Genomic DNA, 14,117 nt, shown 5'->3' on the forward strand with positions numbered 1-14,117 from the left:
GCCTGTCTCCCCAATATAGAGGAGGCCACATCGGGTGCAGCGGATGCAGTAAATGATGTGTGTGGAGGTGCAGGTGAATTTGTGGTGGATGTGGAAGGATCCCTTGAGGCCTTGGAGGGAAGTAAGGGGGGAGGTGTGGGCGCATGTTTTGCATTTCGGCTATGGTCTTGCGGTTGCAGGGGAAGGTGCCGGTAGTGGAAATTGGGTTGGTGGGGGGCGTGGACCTGACGAGGGAGTCACAGAGGGAGTGGTCGTTTCGGAACGCTGATAGGGGAGGGGAGGGAAATATATCCTTGGTGGTGGGGTCCGTTTGGAGGTTTGGAGGATCTCTCAAAGGTGAGATGCATTCTGACTGCTTCAATTCTAGAAGAATCTGTGAGGAGTAAGAACAAAGGAGATGGCACAACAGAACTGAGAACATGCTCAATGTTCTCCCATGTAGTATTGGACATCTTGATCCACTGGGTAAACAACTTTGAGCTCCACCATCTACAGGATGTCAGTAGGCCCTGGAAAGACATGAGGGCAGTTGGAGCAGGTGACTATCATTGGCAATGTCTCAAGCCTAGCCCAAGGACTTGGATGCAGTGCAGGAAGAAGTTAATAATCTTACAGGAATGATCGAAAACAGTGAATGCATCACCAATTACTATAACCTTAAAAAGGAATCATTAGCTTCACTTACTGCCCATATATCACACATAGCCCTCTTCACATACCTACAAACAAACCAAATATAATCCAGATATCATATTCATTGGCTTGCCTCACCTTTACATATTCAGAATTGCTGAAAATCTCACACCAACCTCAATCAGAGTGCACACACTCCCAGGGATTTGATCCCATTAGCCAAATCACCCAATCACCTGAATACATTGCAGCACTCACTCAAATACATCTCACTCTTCTGCAGGACAATGTGACACCAAACCATAAGATTAACATAAGGCAGGTCTGCATTTCCTTATTCTCATGAAAACAAGGTACTTGTGATTATTGCTGCATTCCTAACGAGTATTGAGTCTGAACCCAGTGAAAATGATTGTATGTTCCCGCTTACTCTACTGTCTTAGATTATGTCTCCCTTTCAGCACAAAATCTCTTCTGAGTTACAAACTGTTACAAACAGGTTACAAACTTTATTGTTTCTCCCCTTTGCCTCACCCTGGCTCGAGCCTTTCTGTCATTACAAACTCAGATATCCAAGAACTGTCACCTGCTAGCACTGGGGCAGAAACATCAGGTCAAAAAAGAGCAAGACACCATTGAAAAACAAACACTGTGAGTCATCTCAGATTCAGTGCCATTAGTACATAAACTGATACTGGAGACATCTGAAAGTATAGTATATAGACACATGATTTCTGCACGTGATTTCTGATGGAGGTCTCACCCACTGGCTGGAGAGCTGGTGAGAACACAATTTTGCTTCATTTAGAGATGGCTTACAATATTAAGTGTCGCTCAGGCATTTAACTGGATAGCTTCAGGCCTGTCTGGGATCAAGGACTTTGAGGGTGGAAGCCTTAGTTGCTGAGAACACTCACAAATCTGTTGAATGCCAACATAACCTAGATCTCAGATTCCAGAAAGTGATGGTAGAAATAGAGCAATGGTCTACAGATAGTGGGTCAGCAGCAAATGCAGGGCAACCCTCAGCAGACACTTTCTGATGCTTGATCAAGCACTGCGTGTCTTTGAACAAAAGCCACTCTCTGTGGTTTGTTTGGCTTGCTCCCTGTGTCACCTGTCCCATATCTGCCATTGAGTTAATATCAGAGGTGGCAGAGTAGGAGCCTTAAGTTTGCATTAAGTTGTGTTTTCAGCTCTCTCTGTGCTCAAGTTTAGAAAATGCATATCAAAGATCAAATTTCCCCATATAATTTCCCTCAGATCTAGCAATGCTACATAAGGGTATCCGTTGACCACAGGAAGGGGCAAATATTATATAGGCTTTACCACAAGGGAGCTCAACAAGAGAGAGCTGGGAAGCAGCCAGGTTCTCTTCCACTGCCATTCTCTTGATTAAATGCTTCCCACTATCAAACCTGCAATAGGGAAGGCACTAATTCTATCTGGTGAGTCACTATGTGTGTGACCTGTAACCAGGAGAATAAAGTAGTTTAGATATGAAACCTATGGAGCGTAGCATTTTATATGACTACTAAGCTAAGTATATGTATCTACACACTAGCCACTAAGGGGATTTACAAGGTCATTAGTTAACCCTTCTGTGTTGTACTGAATGGTTTGTTGGAAGAAATTAATCTGGAATGGTTGCTCTGTGCTGATTATTGTATCAGTGTTGTGGCCACAAGCGTGGTATTACAGCCAGTAGCAGAGGGAAGAGATCCTGTCTAACTGTTGCTCAATTGGGATTTTGGGCTGCGTTCAATAGAATCCAAGTTAGATGAGGCAATCAAGTGCAGTCTGGTCAGAAAGGGAATGTGTTGGTTGGCTCATTTTTCAACCTCTTCATCCTCACCTTCCTACTCTTGTTTCTAAGTTGTTCATCATGTCCCAGGCAAGCTACCAGGAATCAGAAGCATACTGTGATACAGGATTGGGGTATCCATGTCTGGTGATTGGAACCATTCATTGTAAGCTCTAATGGTTTACTCTCGGATGTTTTACATAGCAGCTTAGCTTTCATTGTCTGTGTGCTGGTCATGTCTGGTTGGGTTGAACAGTGGGATCATGACCTCGAACTTGAATGGATACCCGTTGCTGCCCAGCAGCCTGGTGATCCTAAAAGAGCTAATCTGCGTTAAGTTCCGCCCACCAATCTGATGAGGTTACACAGTCTTTGATTGACAAAGAAACAGTTTTACATGAGATCCCAATGGAGAAAGACACATCAGCTCTGGCTCCTGATAGATTTGCTTCATTACTCAATGTAACTTGTACCTGTTGCTATCATACAATGAATTACATCTTGTGTAAGACAAAGGTGTCTTCTTTTTATGATGCAATGGTAGTCTATCCTCTGCTACTGCTAATTGGATAGGCCCTTAGACTCACATAGGAAGAGGATTAATGAGGGTTCATGTGCTATAGTAATGGAGTCCCTAACTCAAAACCAGAAGCCCTGTATTCAAATCTCACCTGCTCCAAAGATGTGCAATAACACCTCTAAACAGGTTGATTAACAAAATATAATTAGAAGGATGATTGGTGGCAGCTCTCCACCCTAACCACAATGACCAATGGTGGGGACCACAAAATATGACAAAAGCTTTGTCTAGTATGATGTGGTGGCTAAAATACTAAAAAAACAACGTTGCAGAATAAACACTTCTGAGATGGCTATTTCAGAGAAAGTTTTCTCAGATCACTATCATCTCCCTTCAATTAAAACTTACCGAACATTACAGTTTAAATTCCAGTATTACTAATGATCAAATGTATTAACCTTAATGTGACACTCACATAATCTCAAAAGTCTTGGTAGCAATGGGCAAGGGAGAGAAAACTGAATCATTCGCTGAAATACCTGCAATATGAGGTCATCATTCTTGCTACAGGCATTAAGTGGAATGTTAATTTTCATTTGTTGCCTTGGAACTGCCATGGAATCAAATAATAAAATGAAACAACCCTATTCCTCAATAGTACAAGGTGAATCATTCATAACTAAAGTAACAAAGGTCATCATTGTTAGGGAAAAATGGTACGCAAGAAAAAACAATGTAAATACTCATTTTAAGAGAATGTGATTTGAGAAAGTATAAATAAAATTGACTTGTGTTACAAGATCTAAACAAGTTGGTTAAAGTCACAGAACTATCATAACAATGCTCCATATGGTTCATTCTGTAAATTATTAGAGAAGAAAATCCACACGTCACCAAATGATTTAAATTCCAAAGATCATTTTCATTGCATAGCTTTTCAGGTTACAAATGGACATAGGAATTATGAGCAGCGGTGAGCCATCCTGCCCCTTAAGCTCTCTCAGCTATTCTATAAGGTCATGCCTTATACCGCATTCCCATCTATTTCTGATAGCATTTGATACCCCTCCCTAACAAAAGTCAATCTACTTCTGCCTTAAAAATATTCAATGACCATTCTTCCACCATCCTCTGAGAGAGTTTAAAGTCATGCAACCGTCTGAGAGAAAAGAAAATCCTTATCTCGGTCTAAAAGAGCAACGCTTAATTTTAAAACAGTGTTCCCTGATTCTGGGTTCGCCTACTAGAGGAAATATCTTTTCCATATTCTTCTTGACAAGACCATTCAGGTTCTTATAAACTTCAAATCATCTGTCACTCTTCTAAAAAAAATTAGATCAAGCAAACCCAGCCTGTACAATCTTTCCTTCTAAGACAACTTGCTCATTCCACATGTTAATCTGGTAAACCTCTTCTGAACTATCTCCAATGCATTTATATCCTTCCTCAAATGTGAAGACTGAAACTACCCACAGTATCCAAGATGTGATTCTGCTAATGGCCATACAATTGAGGCATTACATCCATACTTTTATGTTCAATGCGATGGACATTAAAGGATAGCATTACGTTAATCTTCTTAATGACTTGCTGTAACTGCATGCTAATATTTTGTGACTCACTATAGAATACTAAATTCCCTCTGCACCTTGTAATTCTTCAGTCAGGCACCATTTAAATAAAACACAGCATTTTTATTCTTCCTGCCAAAGCAAACAACTTTGCATTTTCCTTTTTTATATTCTATCTGTTAGATGTTCTTCCCCGCTCAAACAATCTGCAACTTTGTTATGTCATTGTCACAATATACATTCCTATCTACTTTTTTGTCAGCTGCAAAATTAACCACTGTGCCTTTGATCATCTCATCTGAGTCAATGATACAAATTGTAAAATGTAAAAGGATGCATTCATCACACCCCGCCATTCTGGAAAAGACCCGTTTATGCACATGCTGTTTTCTGCCAACCACTCATACTTCTATTCATGTTCATATATCACCCCCATATCATGACTCCTACTTTGCACATTAGCCTTTTATGTGGAACCTTGGAAATCCAAGTAGACTACATCAAAGAGCTCCAATAAGTTGATTTTAAATAATTTCACAAAACCATGCTGAATCCTCCTGCTTACATTGAAATTTTCCAAGTGCTGACTTATAATCAACTTTGCTTGATGATTGATTCTAACACCTTTCCGTCAACTTCCCTTCTAATTGATCCTTTCTGGAATCTAACACATTTTGGAGGATTAGCACCAATGCATCTATTATTTCGTAAGATCACAGGATGAAGTGAATCCTCTATAGTGAAGACAGAACAATTACTTTATTCATCACATTTTTTTTTCCTTTCTTGATTCATGGGATCAGACTATCACTCTCTAGGCCAGCATTTATTGCCCATCCCTAAGTGCCCAAAGGGCAGTTAAGGGTCAACACACTGCTGTGGGTCTGGAATCACATGTAGGCCAGACCAGGTATGGATGGCAGTTTCCTTCCCTAAAGGACATGAGTGGGTTCTTCCGACAATCGATAATGGATTCATGGTCACTATTAGATCATTAATGGTGACCCATTTCTTTATTATCTGCCATTAATTCCATATTATCACCCTCTAGAAGCCCACTTTACTTACTCTTTTCCTTTTTGGATATGTATAGAAACTCATGGCATTTGTTTTTATATTTCTAGTTCTAATTTTACATCTCCTGTTCTAATTATTGTCCAGATTAACCTGTTAGTTATTCTCTGCTGTTCTTTATATTCTGATCAGTTTTCTGACCTGAAATCTACCTTTATGTAATCAAGTGTCTTTTTTCCTTAAGTTTGATATTCTTCTTAACCCCCTCATCTCCAGAATTAACCCGGTGAACCTCCTCTGCACCGCTTCCAAAGCCTTAAGTAAGAAGACCAGAACAGTGCTTAATACTCCAGGTGTGGCCTCACCAACACCGTGTACAACTGGAGCAGAAAGCCCCTGCTCTTAAATTCAATCCCTCTCGCAATGAAAGCCTATAATACCTTCCTGTTTACCTGTTGCACCTGAAAATCAACTTTTAGTGATTCATGTACAAGCACTCCTATGTCCCTCTGCACAACAGCATGCTACAATCTTTCACCATTTAAATAATACTCTGATCTACTATTTTTACTTCCAAAGTGGATAATCTCACAAATTTACCAACATTGTGCTCCATCTGCCAGACCCTTAACCACTCACTTAACCTATTGAAATCTCTCTGCAGACCTCTGCAGAGTTTGCCTTTCCACTCAATTTAGTGTCATCAGCAAATTTGGATATGTTACACTGTAGGCCCAACACTGACCCTTGCAGCACCCCGCTTACCACTGATCTCCAACCATTTATTCTAACTCTCTACTTTCTATTGAATAACTAGTCATCTATTCATGCTAGCACATTCCCCAACTCCATGCATTTTATCTTATATATGAGTCTTTTATGTGGCACCTTATCAAATGCCTTCTGGAAATCCAACTATACAACATCTATCTGTTCCTCTCATCTGTTACATCCTCAACAACTCCTGTCAGTTTGTCAAACATGACCTTCCCTTCCTGATTCCATGCTGCATCTGCCTGATGGAACCCTTTTCATCCAATTGTCTCATTATTTCCCCTTTAATGGTAGCCTCCAGCAGTTTCCCGACTATAGATGTTAAGTTAACAGGCCTATAGTTACTTGCCTTTTGCCTACACCCTTTTTAAAAAACTTGTCGTCTTCCAGTCTGCCGGGATCTGCCTGGAGTCCAGTGAATTTTGGTAAATTACCACTAACGCATCTATTATAACTTCTGCCATTCCTTTCAGCAACCTGGGATGCATTCCATCAGGACCAGTGGAATTATCTACCTTTAGATCCTCAAGTTTGCTCAACATTACCCCTTACAAATCTTCTCAAAACTCACTAATCCCTTCAGTGATAACAATTGAATTCAGGTCCTCACCTGCCATTGTATCCTTAACATCATTCTTTGGCATGTTAGATGTATCTTCCACTGTGAAGACTGACACAAAATAGTTATTCAAGGCTTCGGCTGTTTCAGCATTACCCAATATTAATTCCCCTTTCTCATCCTGCAAGGGACCTATGTCCACTTTAGCTATTCTTTTCTGTTTTATATTTTATGAAAACCTTTCCTACCTGTTTTTATATTCTGTGCTAGTTTGTGTTCATGATCAATCTTTCCTTTCTTTATTGTTTGCTTTGCAGTTCTTTTTAAAGTTTCCCAGTCTTCCTGTTTCCCACTACTCTTGGCTACTTTGTAAGCCTGTGCTTTTAATTGGATGCCTTCCTTCATTTCCTTAGTTATCAAAGGCTGACTCTTCCTATCCTTTCTATCCGTTGTTTTGACCAGAATGTACTTGCCTTGAGCATTGTGAAAAATTTTTTGAAAGTCCTTCACTGTTTAGGACATAGAACATTGAACAATACAGCGAAGAACAGGCCCTTTTGGCCCTTGATGTTGCGCCGACCTGTGAACTAAATTTAGCCCATCCCCCTACACTATCCCGTCGTCATCCATGTGCTTATCCAAGGATTGCTTAAATGCCCCTAATGTGCCTGAGTTAATCACATTGGCAGGCAGGGCATTCCACACCCTGACCACTCTCTGAGTAAAGAACCTGAGTAAAGAATCTGTCTTAAATCTATCACCCCTCAATTTGTAGCTATGCCCCAGCATACAAGCTGACATCATCATCCTAGGAGAAAGACTTTCACTGTCTACCCTATCTAATCCTCTGATCATCTTGTATGCCTCTATCAAATCCCCTCTTAGCCTTCTTCTCTCCAATGAGCACATACCCAAGTCTCGCAGCCCTTCCTCATAAGTCCTTCCCTCCAGACCAGGCAACATCCTGGTAAATCTCCTCTGCACCTTTTCCAATGCTTCCACATCCTTCCTGTAATGGGGCAACCAGAACTATAAACAATATTCCAAGTGCGGTCGCACCAGCGTTTTGTATAGTTGCAGCATGATATTACAGCTCCGGATCTCAATCTCTCTACCAATAAAACCTAGCACATCATATGCCTTCTTAACAGCACTATCCACCTGGGTGGCAACTTTCAGGGATCTATGTATGTGGACTCCAAGATCCCTCTGCACATCCACACTACCAAGAATCTTTCCATTGACCCAGTATTCTGCCTTCCTGTTATTCAGTGAATCACCTCATATTTATCTGCATTGAACTCCATTTTTTTTAGATTAGATTAGATTACTTACAGTGTGGAAACAGGCCCTTCGGCCCAACAAGTCCACACCGATCCTCCGAAGAGCAACACACCCAGACCCACTCCCCTACATTTACCCCTTCACCTACACTACGGGCAATTTAGCATGGCTAATTCACCTAACCTGCCTATTTTTGGACTGTGGGAGGAAACCAGAGCACCCGGAGGAAACCTTGCTACCTCTCAGCCCAATTCTGCAGTTTATCGAAGTCCCCCTGCAACCTGCAACCTTCTTCCACACTGCCCACTACTCCACTGACTTTAGAGTCATCTGCAAACTTACTAACCCATCCATCTATGCCTGCATCTAAGTCATTTATAAAAATGACAAACAGCAGTGGTCCCAAAACAGATCCTTGTGGCACACCACTAGTAACCGGACTTCATGCTGAATATTTACCATCAACCACCACTCACTGCCTTCTTACAAAAAGCCAGTTTCTAATCCAAACTGCTAAATCATCCTCAATCCCATGCCTCTGCATTTTCTCCAACAGCCTACCATGTGGAACCTCATCAAAGGCTTTACTGAAGTCCATATATACCACGTCAACTGCCCTACCCTCACCCACATGCTTGGTCACCTTCTCAAAAAACTCAATGAGGTTTGTGAGACATGATCTGCCCTTGATGAAACCATGTTGATTATCTGCAATCAAATTGTTGCTTGCTAGATGATTATAAATCCTATCTCTCATAATCCTTTCTAAAACTTTTCCTACAACAGACTTAAGGCTCACTGGTCTATAATTGCCTGGGTCATCTCTACCTCCCTTCTTGAACAAGAGCACAACATTTGCAATCCTCCAGTCCTCTGGTACTAGACAATAACAACACAATGATCAAAGCCAAAGGCTCCAACAGTTCCCTAGCTTCCCAGAGAATCCTTGAATAAATTCCATCAGTCCCAGGGGACCTGTCTACTTTCACTCCTGCTAGAATTGTTCACACCTCCTCCTTACTAGCCTCGATCTTTTCTAGTCTAATGCTCGGTGCTCATTCTTCTCCTCTACGATGATAAATATTCGTTCAGTATCTCTCTGATCTCTACAGGATCCACACACAACTTTCTGCTTCTGTCTTTGACTGCCCCTATTCCTACCCTAGTCATCCTTTTATTCCTCACATATGTATAGAAAGCTTTAGGGTTCTCCTTTAGTCTACCTGCTAAAGAGTGCTCATGTCCTCTCTTTGTTCTTCTTAACTCTCTCTTTAAATCCTTCCCAGTTAATCTGTAACTCTCCATTGCCTGATCTGAGCCATCTCATCTCAATGTCACATAAACTTTCTTCCGCTTAACAAGAGATGCAATTTCTGTAGTAAACCACAGTTCCCTTACCTTATCACTTCCTCCCTGCCTGACAGGGACATACCTATCAAAGAAACGCAATATCTGTTCCTTAAACCCACTCCACATTTCTATTGTCCTCATCCCCTGCATTTTGCAACCCCATTCTTTGCATCCTAAGTCTTGCCTGATTGCATTACAATTGCCCTTGCCCCATCTGATAACTCTTGCCCTGTGGAATGTACCTATCCCTTTCCCTTGCTAAACTAAAACGTAACTGAATTATGGTCACAGTCTCAAAGTGCTCACCTCCCACTAAATCAAACACCTGGTCTGGTTCATGCCTAAACACCAGATTCAGTATGGCCTCCCCTCTTGTCAGCCCTTCGACATACTGTGTCAGGAAACCCTCATGCACACATTGGACAAAAACTGATCCACCCAATATAATAGAGTTATAGCATTTCCAGTAAGTGTTGGGTAAGTTAAAGGCCCCCATAATGACCACCCTGTTCCTTTTACTTCTACCTAGAATTGTTTTGCCGATCCTCTCCTCCTCATCCCTGGAACTTTGCTGAGGCCTATAAAAAAACTCCCAGCAGTGTGACCTCTCCTCTCCTGTTTCTAACCTCAGTTCATATTACTTCAGTGGAGAAGTCCTTGTCAAAAGTTATTTCAGCCACCGTTATACTGTCCTTGACTAACAAGGCCACACCTACCCCCTTTTACTGTCTTCCCTGTTCTTAATGGAAGACCTAAACCCTGGAGCCTGCAACATCCATTCCTGACCCTGCTCTATCCATGTCTCCGAAATGGCCACAACATCGAAGTCCCAGGTACCTATCCATGCTGCAAGCTCACCTATCTTACTTTGGATACTTCTGGCATTGAAGTAGACACACTTCAAACCAGCTTGCTGTCTGCCAGCACACTCCAGTGACCGTGCAACCATTGACTGTTTCTCAACTGTTCCACCATATAACTTGTGTTCCCAGTCCAACGTAGCCAACTCCTCCCTCATCCCATTATAGTCTTCCTTATTTAATCATAATACCCTGCTTTTAGATGCCACTACTTAACCTTTCATTTTTATCTAAAATTTGATCACTCTTTCCGAGAGGAGGCTTACTATGAGATCATTAACTTTACCTGTGTTATTACACAGGTCCAGATATAAGATTGAGTGCTCCCTTGTAGTTTCAGTAACATGTTGTTCAAGAAAGTTAACATAGATGAGTTCTATGAACTCCTCTTAAATTAATCCTCATGAACTTCTCATTAATTAATCCTGCCACATTTTTAAACAATGTCAAGACTTGTATAGTTATGTTAACTGTTATCTAGTTGGTTCCCTATGTGTTGCTCTAAGAAAAAAATCTCAAAAATATTATATTTACTTTTTCAGGTTGTTTTATCTATACTGAGTTTTTCAGTTGATACATAAATTAAAAATCACCCATAATTGTAGCCATCCCCCAATCACCTGCAGCCAATATTTCTTCTTGTGTACTTCATCCTAAATCATAATTACTGTTCAGGGTCCTATTGATCTCTCCCACACTTGTGGAACCAGTCCCAGCATGGTCTAAGGTGAAGACGGCCCAATGGTACAGATTCCATTTTCCACAGTACTGGTGCCAGTGCTCAACTAAATGGAACCCACTTCTCCCATACCAATTTCTGAGCTACATATTTCACTTCTCTAATCTTAATTATTTTATGCTAATTTGCCTGTGGTTCAGGTAGTACTTCAAAGATTACCTTTAAAGTTCTCATTTTTAAAGTTAACATCTAACTTCTCATACTCTTTCAGAAGAACCTCTTTTCTAGTCCAACGTATGTCACTGGTACTGATGGGGATCATGACCAATGAATCTTCCACCTCCCACTTCAAGTTATTCTCTAGCCAAGAGCAAATATCCTGAATCTGAACATCAGGCAGACAACACAGCATCTGGGTCTCATGGTCTTTGTTGCAGAGAACACTGTAAAAACTATTCATTTTACTGCCCCACTACAAATACATTCCATCTCTCTCTCCCCCTTCTTAAATGGCTTCCTAAGCCCCAGTGCCGTGGCTGTTGTGCTCAACCAAATGTCCAGCCCCCACACTAGTCCAAATAAATTGAGAAAGCCTCAAAACGCTTTACACAATTGCAAAGTCTGAGGCTGCTGTGCTCCTGCTCTTTTGGTCCCTTTATTTGCTTCACTTAGTTTTACAGCTTCCTATCCCTGATGACTGATTGAATAAGAAGACCTTACCATAAAGGTTGTGACTAACAACTGACACAAAAAAAGTGTCTCATTTTCTTTTTCCCCTTTCACGTGCCTCTGTGTCTGCTACTAGCCTCCAACTCAATTGCTCTGAATCAAAGACCCTGCATCCATATGTATTTAGTGCTAACATGTTTGCCCTGGATCTGACCAGCAATCAAAATATCCCACATTCCGCAGTCACAGCACATCACCTGCCCTACCTAATATATGTTAATCAATTTTTGTTAATTAATTAACAGTTAATACAGTTGACACTTCTCAAAAACTGCCAGTTAACTTTATAATATTGATGAAATGATACAATACTTACTATATTAATAAAACACACTTTTTAATAAAAGTAGTTACTGACTTACTTGCTTCTTCCACTGCACAAATTTGAAAATAAAATGTTAGAGGATTTAAAAGAGGGCAGTAGGGAAACAAGCCTCCTCTTCACCCTTCACCAAACCCCTCACTAAGTACACTTCTAATAGAAAACCTTTTTAACTTCTACCTATAGCAACAGTTCAAGAAGGCAGCTCCCTCCCACCTTCTCAAAGGTAACGAGGGATGGACAGTAACCGCTGGCCAGCCAGTGATGCCCGTGTCCCAGCAGTGAATTTCAAAAAGGTTTTTAAATTAAACCCTTCCAGCCAACCTCCTTTGACAACAAAATTGTTCACAAAGTAAGAAGAATAAGGGCTTGCATTTATATAGCATCTTTCACAAGATGAGGATGTTGCGAAGTGCTTTATGGCTAGAGTGTGATCACCACTTTAGATTAGATTACTTACAGTGTGGAAACAGGCCCTTTGGCCCAACAAGTCCACACCGACTTGCCGAAGCGCAACCCACCCAGACCCATTCCCCTACATTTACCCCTGCCCCTTACACTATGGGCAATTTAGCATGGTCAATTCACCTAACCTGCACATTTTTGGACTGTGGGAGGAAACCGGAGCACCCAGAGGAAACCCACGCAGACAATGTGCAAACTCCACACAGTCAGTCGCCTGAGGCAGGAATTGAACCCAGGTCTCTGGCGCTGTGAGGCAGCAGTGCTAACCACTGTGCCACCGTGCCGCCCATAAATGTAGGAATGTTAGACAGCGAATATGTCAGTCTTATCTCAGTAGTAGTACTTCTAACCAAAGAATTATTGCTTGCAAATTAAAGTCATAAACACGATTAATTATTAGACAAATATCATTAATTTTGCGTGGTGAATGGAAGTAATAAACTTCATGTTGATGATTCCAAGTATGCTTGAACAGTCAGCAAGGTAGTTTACAGGAAAACACATAATCAATAGTCTTAAATTGTCATAATGTGCATGAGACATTCACCTTGTATTCGACAATGTTGAAAACACAGCCTGCAAATAAGAAGACAAAACCCTATAAGGCCACTTTAACTTGTTTGAGCAAGACAAGCGATCAGGGTGTGTGCCAGATCATAAGCAAGGATTGATCAAAGACATATCATCAGAACGTCCACAAAATCTCCCAGTTTCAATTGGAACAAATCAGGTCTCCCAAGAGATTTTAAAATATTTAAATAGTGTTCAGAGCTGTGGTTTCTAGATTTGGGTGTGACCAATACAGAAAAACAAGCCATTAAGATTTGCTTAGCAATTGAAAATGAAAATCTGCATAGATTTAATATGTCAGGATTAATAAGCCAGGAACTAACAGATCCACAAGACATGAGCCAAATTAGAAGACAAATTCAGTGTCAGATTAGATGACCATATTGATTGCTTAATTAATGTTGTTTAGATAGAAGCTTACTGATAGCATTGAATATCTTTGTGAGTAGATACAGACAAGAGGCTGGCTCATAACTGATTTTGTACATGGGGAGCTAAAAAATAGAATTATTAAGTTGATAATCACAACCACCCCCACAGAAGCTTACTAAAATAAAATTGGTAAACAAACCAAAAATGTATAACATTGAAGTGCTACTGAAGGCTGAATGTAAGTATGAAAAGAGCCTGGCTGGTCAACAAAATATAAAGGTCCTGTGAACATATTTGATTGTTGATAAAATTGTTAGAATTCCCAAATGTGACATGTGTAAGGTGTGGTCTTTGCATGCCCAAAGTAAATGCACACAATTTTCAATCATATTGAGAGGCCAATGGCAGAAAAATCTATTGGCAGTGGCAGTAGGGTAGAGCAAAGGTTGATGACGCTACTAAAAAGTGTATACAGACACAAGGAGTAATTACAAGCTACAATAAAGCCATCTGGTATTCTGCCAGATGTGTTTATGTGAAGTGATTGACAAACCAGAATCTGATGATGTGTACAATGGGACATGGAGGAATGAAAATACGCCAAGTGCATG

Source organism: Chiloscyllium plagiosum, chromosome 11, assembly GCF_004010195.1.
Source record: "Chiloscyllium plagiosum isolate BGI_BamShark_2017 chromosome 11, ASM401019v2, whole genome shotgun sequence".
Classification (NCBI taxonomy): domain Eukaryota; kingdom Metazoa; phylum Chordata; class Chondrichthyes; order Orectolobiformes; family Hemiscylliidae; genus Chiloscyllium; species Chiloscyllium plagiosum.